We start from the raw sequence: 12,727 nt of genomic DNA, 5'->3' as shown, positions 1-12,727 counted from the left end.
ATGGGACATGCCTTTGGACTAGTGTCCAATTATAAGTGAGTGTATATACCATGTGAATCTTTCCTCAGCATCATTACTTATGTCTCCCCTCTCAGATCCTTCTCTGATTCTTATAGAGAAATCACAAAGACAGTCCGTGAGTTAACTCACCATGGAGCAGTCAAGGTTTGAGTCTAGACTAATGAAGATCAGAGGGTGGAACTTCAGGAGCAGCATTTACTCAGTTGCTACATACAACCATGCACCAGACATCTGCCTCCAGTCCATACTCTTTTTCCAGCTTGTTCTCTATGAATAGTGATGAGGACACTGCTCCCAGACCTGGGGACATGACAGAGAACAAAACAGATAAACAACACTTGCCACTGTGAAACCTTCATAGCAGGATCTCAGCACTATATGGATTATATCCATTGTTTCATGAGAAATCGTACTTTCTGATAAAGAAAAAAAACCAGTTTTCTGACTATAGTTTAATTGTATTTAAACAGCAGTCATGGTTAGATGAGATTAGTTGATTTGATAGAGGAGGGAAACCACAATTTTTATGGAATTATTGGAGACGTTTTGAAACTGGTCTAATATTCCTTTGGTCATGGCTGCAGAAGCCAAAGTTCAGAACAGAACTATTCACAACTGGACATCCAAAATGTTTTTCTAGGCAGGCAATTTGTTTAAGCGTCTTCACATAGTCAGTAAAACAAACACCAGGCTCTCCATACCACGCCCTCAAAATTGGCAAGGATCTCTGAGCCAGGCCCAGTAGGGCCTGACCCCTAAAAATAATGCTGTTTAGACTCTCTGATATAAAAATGCCTGTCAAGACGGACACATTTGCCAAATAATTCAACATGGGCATACTTAACCTATGGTCTTACTTATACAAAGTATTCCATCCAAGAAGGAAAACTAAATGGAAACAGGCATGTTCTCTCTTTTAGTGTAGTATGTATATGTGCGTATGGCTGCACATACGCAGTAGGGACCTAACCTGTGCTTATCCATGACCTGTGTACTTTTCTGACATGCCTATGGGTCCTGATATATCTGATGGAGGAACATTTAATGAGGTGGGATACCCAACTAACAAAAGATACTTCTGAACAGGCTGCAGGAAAAAAAAATCTCATCAGGATACAGGAAAGTAAAAATGCAGTAGAAAGGAGAAACTAGGAGGAAAAGAGAGTGGTATTCCCAACAAAATTAGTCCACATCCCTCTCAAAGGGCAATGAGTAAATTTTGATATTGTTTCTAGAACCTGCAAAAAGTAGTGAATTTATGGGAAGCCCTGGGACCCCTACCCATATCAATGTATGGGTGTTAATGTATATTCAGTATATTTTCTGGCTTTCGGCATTTTCACTGAGACAAGTCAGGACCTTATTAATCACCCCAGCTGTTACATAATGGTTCTGAGAGATTAGCATATGCCAGGTCCCAGCTAGGGATACATTATCTCATGTATTAAGTACTATGATAATGCCATTTTTTTTAAAGATGAACAGATAAAGAGAAGACTTTGAGAAACACATTCAATTAAGAGGCGCCTAGCATTAGGCTGCTATTCCACTTTTAGGTCTGATTTCCTACACACCTTTGGATCCCAAAATATCTACAGTGATTTATAAATTAATTGAATGTTGACCAAGAATATGAGGACAGTAGTGTATCAAATAGCAAAATATTTCCTCTCTTTTCTACCCTAAAATGCATGCCCTGAGGGTTGGGATGTGTCCATAGTAATCACAGTAAAATAGATAATTAAAGCATTCCTCCCAAGGATACTTCGTTAGGACCAGGATGTGTGTAGTCTAGACACAAAACACTGCTATTTATTTAGATGGATTGGAAAAACAAGTTGACCTCTCAAGGTCTCTATTTAATTCTCTTGCAATTCAGTTTCTGTACCTAGAGACCAAAGGAGTTCTACAGAAGTAAATGCTCCTTATGCCTTCACATGGGAGCTGGCATCACGATCTATGTTTATAGACATGGCCGACCTGCTTCTTCTAACTGCATTATCCCAAGGACCGTTCTTTGTTCCCTGACTCTGAGAACCACAAATAGGACCTTTGTTTTTAAATGCAGTGTGTTAATAGAGTGTACAGGAAAGGGAGTTGGAAAATATAGGTAGATCAGTTGGAAAGCAACTAACTGACCAGTTTCTTCACAGAAAATATGCAAATGTTCTCTTCTGGCCTCCAAGCCCTCTCCTAGTGCTGTTCAGTAGCTTTGCACTGTGCTAATAACATTCAGAATGAAGTCTTTCAAGCACAGGTGTACAGACCTTTGATGGTTTTCATAAGTGACCATGTCACCAATGTCACATCTTCTTCCCTGTTTTACAATTCAGTCTTTGTGCCATTACTGCCAAGAAACTTCTCTGTTCTTTCCCTGGTAGCAGCAGATCACTTATACTCCTATATGATTCCAGAACACCCTAACCTTCATGCCTACTACACTATGACACACAAGAACCATGTTTATTTTTTCTTTTTAGCCTCATTGTCTTGTAAAGGATCTTGACTCTGGGAGTATTTGGTGAAGTTTTAGTCAATTAAACTACACTACTATATCTCCAGTTTCTTTATGGTCAGGACAAGGTGAACCCTAGCTAAGTTGATGATGACCAAATACCCTCTACTTAAAAGTCTCATTATTTGTTATTTTTCTAGTGTCTATGATCTCTCCCATTTACTTCCTAATTAATACCAACATTTCAACTATTAGTCTGTAGAGGTTTCTGTTGTTCCATTGTAACTCTGTCAAGGATAGGAATCAGTTTTTTAAACTTTCAAATCACAGATGTTCAATAATGTTTAATGGTTAAATGAATGTAGTGAGTGAGTAAAATTTGGTATATCCATTTGATATCACTTCACATAAATAAGAACAATTTTTTAGATATAATGGTTTCTCAGCAAATGACTTCTAAATAAACAACAACAGCAACAAATGTCCTTCTTACTTTTTGTCTAAATCTACAGCAAAGTTGGTAGCATATTCATGCTCAAAGATTCTTGCCTGATGGTTGAAAAATTAAATTAAATAACTGTCAAGTGAGAATTTGGCTACATTTTTAGTTTTAAGACTTTATGAAGTTAAGTATGACAATGACTGCCAAATGTTCACATTTCTAAGTATAAAGATACTAGAAAAAACATCATTAAAAGTAGCATCCAGTGGCTATTTAATCTCAAGATTTTTGTGGTTATACATGAGGTGACCTAATATTTGGCGATGGTCATGGTAGAGTTCCTGCATTGATGCCTTTAATGAACAGCATATCCAGACATGAAGTACTTATTATGGCAATGACAGAAATACTGCATTATGCTAAATGTCAACCTCTTCTGCAATATATTTTCAAAGCTTTCCTCCAACCAATCTCCCTCTCCCCAGGTGCCCAATTAGAGCTCATTAGGATTCATGCCACAAAATCTTCTCTGTGTTTTGCCCATATAAAGAGATTAGGCCTCAAGGACCAGATGTAGCCAGATAAATTCACCTCAACATGGCCTTTCCTGACCAAATAGTCTAACTTGCTCTCTCTTCCAGGAAACTCATGATTGGATTTTTGTTGGGAAAAATCAGACTTCTCCAAACTGAGTATATTTGGCTGAACAATGCCTCACTCTCCCAGTGGGGATCATAAGGTGAAAGGAATTATAAATGGAGGAACTCAGGTTCAAAGGTGAAGGCAAGGCAATCCCACACGAACCAATGCAAATGGACAAATGTTGAAAAGTGTGGACATCTTCTATCCACGGGAATTCTGTCTCTGGTGGGAATTTTTTTAATCTGTAGTAAGGTTTACAGAAGACGGATGGAGAACTCACTGGCAACGAAAGGCTAATATATTATCGATACAACTTCTTAGACTTAAATATTCGCCAAGAATTTAAAAAGAGGGGCCAATGTGATTAAGTTGGAGAAATGGGCTATCTCTCCCATAGCTGGTCCATGGTGTAATGATGTATTGATAGATTCTTAAAAGGGGTTAAGGAAGAGAAGAAATAAGCTTAAATTCTTCATTAGAAAAAAAATCAGCTTAGCACTCAACAGCTGCCTTGTATTAACTGATCTTCTTTTCATCACTAACTTTACTTTCTCTCATAAATTGTTCTTCCCACCACTGATCATAAACAAAGAGCAGACACAAGTTCTCTGTGTCTCATTGAGAGGCAGTCACCAGTCATAAAACTGAATATGGATAGCCAATGGAGAGGCACTTGATTGTAATGCAATATGCTTCCCTACTATTTTCTTTTTAAATTATATTATTGTTAATGTTTTTAAATTTATTTGTTTATTTACATCCCAATTGTAGCCTCCTCTCCTCTCAACCCCCTAACACACACCCCTACCTCCATTTTCTTTTTCTCTTTACTTAACTCATTCTCTCTAGTAACAAGCCAGTATTCCCAGCTGCCACATCATCTGAAGATGGTAATGTAGCATGCATCTGCCATCATTATTAAACATGATCAGATCATAACAATGTCATGGAAGACCCCGAGCAGAGCAACCCACACCCTGCCCTATAATGACGAGTATCAGGTAGACCAGCTCCCCTTTTGCTAATCATAACCACAGCTCTTGAATCCCTTGTCTCTCCAAAGAACTTCAGAGAGTCACCAAGTCCCAGTGGTTCATGACTGTGACTTCAAATGTAGAGAGGAATGCAAGCCTAGTGTCTTTTTTAAAAAATATTTTTTATTAATTTGTTCATATTACATCTTGATTGTTAGCCCTTCCCCTGTTTCCTCTCATTCTTCCCTCCCTCCCACTTCCCCCCTTCTCCCCTCCCTTATGTCTGTGATTGAGGGAGACCCCCTCCCCCTATATATGCTCTAAGAATATTGAGTCTCTTCTTGGTAACTTGCTATCCTTCCTCTGAGTGCCGCCAGGCCTCCTCATCCAGGGGACGTGGTCATCTGACTCTCACACAAACTCTGGTGCCCCTTTTCTGGCCTAGTGTCTTTTTACTTTCCAAATATTCGCAAAGCCACTAAGACAGGTAGAAGGTAAAAGTACCAACAGCCCTCTCCCAATATCTCAACAGTAGAAATAAAATGGGAAGCCCACTGTTATTGGGTAGACAGGCATAGGTCATGAGAGGCCCTCTCTATTCTGTGTGTTCAGTGTTCTCTTACCTATGGTCAACATGTGGGGAGTAGCTGAGCATGCAACTTCCAGCTCTTCAGACAACACAACTGTAAGCTCAGAAAGGCTTTAAACATGGTCAAAATGGGAGAGATGATGTGGCTCAGCGGATAAGGGAATGTTCTGCCAAGACCCACAGGAATTTTGATGCCTGAAACAATGTAGAGAATGTAGAGAAAGAGATCCAACTCCAGCAGGTTGCTCTATGAAATCCACACATGTGCTGTGTGTGCATGAATGCATGTTCTCAAATACTCTCTCTCTCTCTCTCTCTCTCTCTCTCTCTCTCTCTCTCTCTCTCTCTCTCTCTCACACACACACACACACACACACACACACACACACACACACATACACACACACATTTCAGAAAATGCATCACACACAAAAATAAATAAATACAATAATTAAAAAGGGACAGAAGGACAAATAAACAAAAATAGCATTATAATGGCTCAAAATTTAAATTTTTGTTAGGATAATAGCTGAGGAAAAAGGGTAGAATTTAACATTTTATAGAAGCAAAAATTGGTAGAGCTGAAAGAAGAACAGGACAAATTCATAAATATAGTTGATTAATTTATTCTTGTTACATCTCAATGGTTATCCCATCCTTTGTATCCTCCCATTCTTCCCTCCCTCCCATTTTCCCCTTATTCCCCTCTCCTATGACTGTTCCTGAGGGGGATTACTTCCCCTTGTATATGTTCACAGGGTCTCAAGTCTCTTCTTCGTAACCTGCTGTCCTTCCTTTGAGTGCCACCAGGTCTCCCCCTCCAGGGGACATGGTCAAAGGTGAGGCACCAGAGTATGTGAGAAAGTCATATCCCACTCTCCACTCTACTGTGGAGAGTGTTCTGTCCATTGTCTAGATCTGGGTAGGGGTTTAAGGTTTACTGCCTGTATTGTCCTTGGCTGGTGCCTTAGTTTGAGCGGGACCCCTGTGCCCAAATCTGCCTATCATAATGTCCTACTTGTAGGCTTCTAGGACCCTCTGGATCCTTCTACTTTGCCATTCTCCCATGATTCTCTCATCTAGAGTCCCACTAGAATGTCCTCCCCTCTGTCTCAGTTTCCTGGTAAGTGAAGGCTTTGGTGGGACATGCCCCTTGGGCTAATATGCAGATATTAGTGAGTATATACCATTTGAGTCTTTCTGCTTCTGGGTTAACTCACTCATTATGATCATTTCTAGCTCAATCCATTTATCCACAAATTTTGAGAATTCCTTGTTTTTAATAGCTGAATAGTATTCCATAGTGTATATGTACCACAGTTTCTTTATCCATTCTTCTACTGAGGGACACTTAGGCTGTTTCCATGTTCTGGCTATTATGAATAAGGCTGCTATGAACATGGTTGAGCAAATTTTCTTGCTGTGTGCTGGAGCATCTTCTGGGTATATTCCAAGGAGTGGAATAGCTGGGTCTTGAGGAAGCCCTATTCCCATTTTTCTGAGATAGCACCAGATAGATTTCCAAAGTGGTTGTACTAGTTTGCATTCCTACCAGCAATGAAGGAGTGTTCCTCTCTCCCCACATCCTCGCCTGCATGTGGTGTCACTGAATTTTTGATCTTAGCCATTCTGATGGGTGTAAGATGGAACCTCAGAGTTGTTTTGATTTGCATTTCCCTGATGATTAAGGAGGTTGAGCATTTCTTTAAGTGTTTCTCAGCCATTTGATATTCCTCTGTTGAGAATTCTCTGTTTAGTTCCAAGCCCCATTTCTCAATTGGGTTATTTGGTTTGGTGGTGTTTAATTTCTTGAGTTCTTTATATATTTTGGATATTAGACCTTTGTCAGATGGAGGGTTGGTGAAGATCTTTTCCCAGTCTGTAGGTTGTCGCTTTGTTCTCTTGACAGTGTCTCCTGCTTACAGAAGCTTCTCAGCCTCATGAGGTCCCATTTATGGATTAAAGACCTCAACATAAAACCAGAGACACTAAGTCACTTAGAAGAAAAAGTGGGGAAGAGCCTGGAACATATTGGCACAGGAGACAACATCCTGAACAGAACACCAACAGCCCAGACATTAATGTCAACAATTAATATAGTTGAGAATTTACAACATACTCTTGACAATGTAGACAGGAAACTAGCAAAAATTAGAATAAATGAATGTGCTTATCTGTTATACAATCTAAATGATAGTTATGAATATTCTAATGGACAATAATAGAATACTTGAATTCTCCTAAGAACATTCTCAAATAATTATCTATAAACTTTGTTAGATGAAATGAAGAACCCAATTTTAAGTAATATGGATACAAGTTTTTTATTATGAGAAAAAAATTCAAACTTCTCTTCATCTATCTGTAATGAATGGGAACTGAGTATATATACTTTTTTTAAGTTGAAGTATATGTATGAGTCAGGTCCTCTTAGATAGTCCTATAATGAAGCTGGCATGAAAACAAGAGGTGACCAAAGGCACAGTCTTTTCCAGTAGTGGAATAAACAGTGGTTATGCACAGGGTTTTTAGAGCCGCCCTGGAGCTCTCAGACAAAGGCTTCTTCCTGTGGGGTCCTTGGAAGGCTTTCCATCTCTCCCTGTGTATTCCTTTTGGAAGATTTTTTTTGGAAAATATTCACATTGATCTTTGGTTTATTCCATTGCTTCTCGAAGGAGCCAAAGTTAAAAACTGACCTTGAGCTCAAGTAACTTCTAATGTGTCACATATGGAGGCAGAGAGATAAGGCTGTGCCTCAGCTGCCGAGAAGGAATAATTCTGCCAAGGAGTGTCTCAATAGTTCTGATAGTACCAACAACTCTGTATAATAGTCAAATGTTTTATGTTTTCAAATGTTTTCATATACATTATGACATGGGATTCTCAGAGCAAAGCTCTGAAGTTGGTGAGCAAATGTTATTTTCTCTAGTATTCTCAGATGTAAAAATAAGGCTCTAGTCTGCAATAATTCACAAGCAGCTATTATAGAAAACACTGGAACTTCAAACTTCATTTTTACTACTAAAGAAAATGACAATGACAAAATTCAGCATACCAAATGGGCCAGTACATTTAATATTTAAATGTGTATGTTTTATTATATATACATTTGAACTTATAGCAATTTCCACTATAGTTTTGCACTAAACATTTCAGTATTTAATCAACAATAAGAACATGATCAAGATATTGCATGCCTTTTATAGTTTGGTTGCTATTCTTAAAGTGGGGAGCTGTAATTCATTTCATCATTCACCAAGTACTCTTCAGCTTTGTTGTATTCCCCCCACATTGGGTGATTGTTCCCTTAAGATAATACTAAGGTATCTTAAACTATCAGACTCTGAAAATTCTATGCCCTTGCTTGTACCTTTTATGTCAGCATACAAAGTAATCAATGTTGTTGAACATCTCATTCTTCTCAAGTAGAACATAAAACTTCAAAGGGCTGTTTCTGCCCAAACTCATTCCCAGTTCATTGCAAGCTACCCTCTTTCAACTGAGCAAGTACGAAAAGGACTCAACCGTTGGGAAATGTTCTCTTCCCAATGTTTAGACACCACAGATCTTGCTCATGATAAATGCCATTGTTGTTCTTATGGATAAAGGTATGTTCCAGATTTGGTTTCTTCAACATTGGCTTCATATTAATAAAGTTTTTGCCTCTGTAGTTTAAAAGCCTGAGCTCTTCTCCCAAATTCTGTTTTTGTTTCTCTCTCCTGAAACTTTGCTATAATGTAGTGGCTCTACTTTTGACCCATCAGAAATATTTTGTGCAAGAATATACTTCTAAAATTTTAAACGTGATTTTTTTCTTTTTATTCATCACTACTCTTAGGCAATCTGAGGCAATATTTGAATGAATGAAGCTTTTGTAGCATTTACAATTCCATGTCAGTCATTGTTTTTATTTGTAACTACATTTTTATCTTCATATTTGTCTTTGTGTATTTGTGTATGCATATATATATCCACTTACATGTACAGGCTGATACTGTGAATTCTTCATTTTCTTTTTCTCTATTTTATTTTATTTTTTTTTATTTTGGGACTCACCTATCTGCTTCTCAAGACAGGAAATACCTACTTACCTCTTTACTCACATATGCCCTCAGACTTCCATTTCCCCAGTAAAGCTGCATTTTTAAGTCATTTAGTCCAATCCACTTTAGTTTTGCAAATATTATTTACAAGTGAGCCCGCTAGCAAGCTACAACTTTTTCCTATCTTGCATAAATTTGCTCTCCTTAGGGTCAACGAATGTTTTGTTTACTTCTGTTTTCTTCGTTGCCTGTGTTATTATGACTAATTCACCCCAAAACATTTCCCCAGTGTTCTGATACATCCAGTTTTCTACCAATTGCATCTTCTTGGAAGTCTTTTCATCCACAGCCTCTGACTTGCTTCAGTCTGGTTCCATTATTCCTAAACCTGCTACCCATTTTTGTCTTCATCTCAGAATTTCTTTTCTTTATCCCAGTTGGTATAGGCTGCAATGACAGCTTCAAGTATAAAATTTCATGCTCTTCCCACAACCGTCCAACATGGTGGGGAGTGTTAATAGAATCCCTTTTCCTTGTGGTAACTTACTGGTTCAGGTTATTCCATCCTACAGGTTCACAGTATAAGAAGACCCGGTGTTTATCTGCACCAAACATCCCAACATGGAGCAAGCTTACAACTTGACACTACTAGTCTAAAACCAGCAACATCAGCTCTACATGCAACACTTACCATGAAGTCACACTTCTGTGTGATAGGATACCAAGATAGACGATTTGACTGCATGAAGCCAGAAAAAGAAGTGATGTTTCAAGAGCCCTAACATACCTACAAAGTAACCCTCAAAGAGAAGTCACTTGCTACAATGGAATCCGATTTCCCAAGTTCTGTGTCTCCTTCTTTCTTGTTCTATTTTCTCCCACTGGTGTATATACTAAAGTAGTTTTCTGAGAAAGAATGATTAAAAAGTAAACACTGATGATGTTGACTATCCAAAGATGCCTCTCTCCTACTCTCATAGGTAACTGATACTTTTGAGTACATACGTCTAGGTTGGAAGATAATTTTTTGTATAACTTATGGACAATTATTAAGAAATGTTTTGATGCTATTGCTCGGTTTCTACAGACTCTAGTCAATTCTATTCATAATCTCTGGTACACCTGAATATTCTTTCTAGAAATCTTAGGCCTATCATTTAGCACTTTCTAATCTGCAATGAGATAATATGGATCCACATGCATTTCATTTTATAACACACAGATGCAACCCTTTGGTCATACAATTCATTTTTCTCCATTGTTTGGTGACATTTTAATTATTTCTTTACAATTTTGAATTTCATTTTAATTTTGTGTTTTTATAGATATAATTTTGATTATTGGTCTTACTGCAATGAAAAGTGACATTCTCAATTTTCTATTATGTTTCCTCCATTTTAATATCTAAATTTCTTCTGTGATTATATTATATTGTATACATTTAAATTTTATGACCTTTTCATCAAGTCATAGCATCTCTTTCATACCATGCTATTCTTACATTATCAGTATAAATTCTTCTATTTTATTTTTAGCTTATATATATCCTAAGAAATAAAGTATACATATATATGCATATATAAAAAACATTTCTATGCACAATCTGCTCCATACAAATGACTGCTTATATAGTTACAACTCTATAATCTCAGGCCTGAGAAGGCTGAGGCAGGTAGATTAACAGTTCAAAACCATCCTTATCTACTTAGCATGTTTGAGGTCACCCTTAGCTAAACAAGACCCTGTCTCAAAATGAAAATCAAAACACCTAGAGCTTCTTGCCTGTCTAAGAGGATTTTTATGACAACTGACTAAAAATGATGATCGTGCTTGGAAACTTTAATCTTCACCTGAAGATGTATCTGACTAGGACATTTCATTGAAGAAAACTCTGACAGGTTGTTTTAATTTTTATTGTTAATTATTTAAATTCTGCAAAAAAAACCTTATAGTTTATTAAGAAAAATATAAGCCAGGCTCCCAGACTTCCGAGAGCAGTGTGGGAGAACAGTACAGCACATAGTCAGCATGTGAACTGATGGACCTTCCCAGTGTGCAGTAAGAGTTTCCTCCTCTAAAATATGCCCAATATTCCAAATCCAGTGGCTGGGATGCACTCTTTAGAGATTAAACCTTCAGTAGCTTGAGGGTACGTGCGAGTACCTTTGGCTTTTAAAAAAGAAAAATTGATATTTTAATAAGATCTTAAGTTATAAATAAATTCAACCTCCTGTTTTCAACAATGTCTCATACATTCGCTCCTTTCTATTCCAGAGTTAGCTGGTGCTGATGATTTCTGAGCCTCTTGGGAAGATCTGTGAGGTAAATTATGTGATTACATAATTTCCTCTGTAGCTGACTTAGAACCGTTGCTTCCTTATACAGTCTGTGTGTTCATATTCTTCTTCTGTTTCCATCTTTTAAAACTTTTGTACCTTTTCCATCTCACATTTTCTCCATGATTTTCTAATGTTATGCTTAGAAAAATCTCATTGTCTATTTAGTGGATTCATGAAGAGTGAAAGTAGGCAGCCAATTCTTGATTATGAACCTAGAAATATTTCATATAACTCTAACTTCCCAAATGATTGTCTTCTTAAAGCATCATTGAATGAGTAATATTCATATTTTCCTTGTTATGGCTATTTCTTGAAAAAAATTAACCTTATTTCCAGATTTTGTAATCTAAGTAGCCAGCATGTTTCACACACTTGTGTGACTGATAATTCTTACTGTTTTAGAACACATTAACACATTCTTGTTGCTGTCACAGGCTAGTGCTTTGTCTTTTCAGCTAACCTCTGTAACCAGAGATATGCTAAGCCTCATCCTGAAAGCACCATGCCAGCAATCTGTGATGTTGCTTTGCTAAAATTATTTAAAGAAACATATTCTTAAAAACAGTTCCAATTTCTTCAACCATCCTTCCAGCCTATGAGAGACAAAAATGTCTCTAAAGATTAGTCATCACCTGGGCTAAGGTTTAGTGTGGAACATGATCATTTTACTGTGGTCTTCCAACATGAAACCCATGGGCACATAGAAGCAGATACATACTTCCATTATGCATAGTCCTTTCACTCACATTTCCATATCTTTGACTTTAATGAAGGTTACTGTTTTTGAATATCAAGGTAGCTCCTTACAGGGTTTTAGCAGCCTTAGTAACCCACCCTTAACCCATCAAAGTTGTTAAAAAAAAAAAGAGCACTTTGGAAAATTCTCAAGAATATAAGAACTCATTTCTAACCATCTGGGATCTCATCTGTGCATATTCTTACACATCCCCTCCTTAGAAGACCTTCCAGGCTGTTGAGATGAATTTGAAAATGATCTTCTACACTGATCTTCATGATGTCCAGAGTAAATGATGTTACTTGTACAGACTTAAACATACAGAATTTCTCTTGTCTATATATAGATTTACTCAAGAGAACATTATACTTTTACTACATAGAAATGTAGTAGAACTGTTCAGTATATCTAATAAATAAATATAAGTCACATAATTATCACTGAATTATATCTGACATAAATATTCTTATACCAAGTTAGTACTAT

At 37.3% G+C, this 12,727-nt stretch overlaps 1 long non-coding RNA gene across 1 annotated transcript in view; it reads right to left on the bottom strand.

Moving 5' to 3' along the window:
• Positions 1 to 230: 230 nt before the first annotated feature.
• LOC311603617 overlaps positions 231 to 12,727 on the bottom strand; it is a 55,607-nt gene continuing 43,110 nt past the window's right edge. The window contains exon 4 of the long non-coding RNA XR_014781184.1: positions 231 to 321. This is a non-coding gene — a long non-coding RNA (uncharacterized lncRNA). The remainder of the gene's footprint in view (positions 322 to 12,727) is intronic.

Source organism: Acomys minous (assembly GCF_964271855.1).
Source record: "Acomys minous genome assembly, chromosome: 8".
Classification (NCBI taxonomy): Eukaryota; Metazoa; Chordata; class Mammalia; order Rodentia; family Muridae; genus Acomys; species Acomys minous.
The sequence above is the reverse complement of the archived record's forward strand: the minus strand, read 5'-3'. Positions and strand labels throughout refer to the sequence as shown.